Genomic DNA, 2,614 nt, shown 5'->3' on the forward strand with positions numbered 1-2,614 from the left:
TTTATCCGCTCCTCAAATCCATCTTCTGCTAACCATTTCTCCATTTCTCCTTTCTTATACCCTCCTCTAATGACCCAAATGAAAGGTCTGTTTGATGCTTCCAAGGCTAAACCCAGTTCAATTAACTGTGGAGGTGTTAGGCGATTGAGACTTCCAAAGCAAACATAGATTACAGAGCTTGTTGGCCATGAATCAAGCCACTTCAAGCATTGATTTTTATCCGTTAAAGCCTCTTGACCTCTTTGAGCTTTATCAAAATTATCCCTGTTGCATAGTGACGCAGGACCAACACACCATACTTTTTGTTTCTGAAGTTTTTTATATGATTCTACATATTCTGCTTCCAACTCCTCAAAACTGTTAACTATTAAGCCATACGCTCCTTCTTCTGCCGCTATTATTTTTTTAGCAGTCTCTTTCATGTTAAATCCAGGATTGAGGTTTCCAGGTAGCTGTCCTGTTGTGAATTCAATTCTGTCAGACAGGCCTGGCACCACAAAAGGCTCTCCATCGGAAACGCATTCATGGACCTTGGAAGTGCTTATATTATGACAGCACAAGAGAGTGAAGCAGCTTTTCCCATCGAAGGAAATCCTTGGAATCTGAAACTTGGAAGCAATTTCAGCTATCCATGTGAAATTCCTGTCATATATAATGCAACACGGACGGGGCTTTAGCTCTTCAAATATCGTCTCTAGTGGTTGCTGCAGCATGCTCAACGCAGAGTAAAAATTGCTAATCAGATGCATGGAAGGGAGATTGTCAAGAGTTTCACACCCCTCCGGTAAACCAGCCTCTGCAGCAGGAAAGTGAAGTTGTAGGACACGAATGGGTAGCCCAGACTCAATAGCACGATCGATAGAAATGCTTAAGCGGGCAGCATTCTGAGGTGTGGTAATTATAGTAACAATTACATTGCGCTCCGCCAATAACCTGGCTATGTCTATCAGGGGAACAAGGTGTCCCTGGCACATGAAAGGTATGAACACAAAATGAGGCTGAAATGAGTTTAAGGCCATTGCAGTTTGAGTGTCTAAGCTAGATGGGCAACCAATCAGAGTAGTATGAACGAATTTGAATATGGTGCTTGCTTTTATGGTTCTTTCATTAGTTAGATTGGGTGGCTATTTATACATGCTGCAACGGTTCTAGTCTTATGTAAGGATATACGCATGCATATAGACTGAATAGATTTTAGAACTAATGACTCCATCCTGAAAGCTAACTGGGTTTTGTTTTGACTTGCATTCTGGTTAAACTTTCGGTTTGGAAGTAACCTCCGAAAGTTGGACTCTTCAAAATCCAGAATTATATGCTTTGAAAAGTCTGATATGCGTTAGATCATGTGCAGATTGAAAGTCTGACTAATACAACGTGCTTTATGTTGTGACAACATCCAAATGTAATTAACAAGACAAGAAGCAAAACCAATAAAAGTAGTCAGTGTACAAGAATATCCAGATATTAGTACATAATGACTTTTCTAGTTGCGCTAGGTAGACTATGTCTACGGTTAAAAACCTATGAGAGATACCTCTATAATCTGAAAAGAAAAAGTAAATGAAGACTACAAGATGTAGCAATTGATATTACAAATTATAAAATCTAGCGCAGTCAACAGTGTTTCTTATGTGTTTTAACCACGTAAAAGACCTACTAAAGTTCTATTTTATGTTAGTAGATCCGAACAAAATAAAGTCTCTAGTAATTAGTAAGTAGATATCCATACTCTTAGGAGTGATTTTCAACGTCCGAGACGCTTCAGGCCCAAGACAGAAAACTACTGAAAAGATGCCAACAATCCCATGCCATTGGTGTCGACACTCCAGACAAATTCAAGCCACATAAATCAACGCTCGGCAGATGGAGCCAGTTAAAAAATTGTATGGGCCAACATAACTCTGCTTAATTTTTGGATAACAGCAAATTAAGGTGAAGAGACTTGAGTTGGACCAGCTGTATATAGTTCCAGCTAGGTTCTGCTATACTAGAGAGGATTGTTTGACTTTTCTCGGAGTTATCAACAATGCTTTCGATGGTTCAATTTTTCATGAATGCAGTAGTTGAACCGCATGGAAAGGCTCATGAGGATTAAGCATTTTATGTAGTCTCTTTCTTTTGTCCTTACAAGTTTAATTTTTGGAGATTTCGAGACAGGGTCCACGGTGAAACGGAAGAAAAATGATGTATAAAAACCATTAAACTAAGTTTAGACTAGAGTTAGTGGACATTAATTATCTTAAGTGGATAATTGACTTGGATAATTATATCTAGGTCTATGCATATGCACACGTACATACATTGTATATAAAAGCACAAATTTCAAAAATACAAATAGTGAATGATAAATATCTTTAATAACTTATTTAAATTAATTATTTTATCTTCAATTTATGAGTTTTTTATTAAATTTTAATATTGATTAATTTTTATTAATTTTTTATTAACATTAATGTCATTATTAAAGTGAACTTTTCTTAAAAGGGGATGCGTACCTTTTTATCGGATTTAAATTCAATCTAACTAGTTTCAAAATGTTTTAAACCCAATTAAGTTAATATAGGAGGATTTAAGTTCAATCTAATTGGCACCAAAATGCTTTAAGTCCAGTTAA

General features: G+C 36.6%; 1 pseudogene; it reads right to left on the minus strand.

Annotated features, from left to right (window-relative positions):
- Positions 1–5: 5 nt before the first annotated feature.
- LOC110420696 (UDP-glycosyltransferase 73C12 pseudogene) lies at positions 6–1,923 on the minus strand (annotated as a pseudogene).
- Positions 1,924–2,614: the final 691 nt, after the last annotated feature.

The sequence above is a fragment of the Theobroma umbraticum genome, unplaced genomic scaffold (assembly GCF_002168275.2).
Source record: "Theobroma umbraticum cultivar Fairchild unplaced genomic scaffold, ASM216827v3 scaffold_86.0, whole genome shotgun sequence".
In the NCBI taxonomy this organism is placed as follows: domain Eukaryota; kingdom Viridiplantae; phylum Streptophyta; class Magnoliopsida; order Malvales; family Malvaceae; genus Theobroma; species Theobroma umbraticum.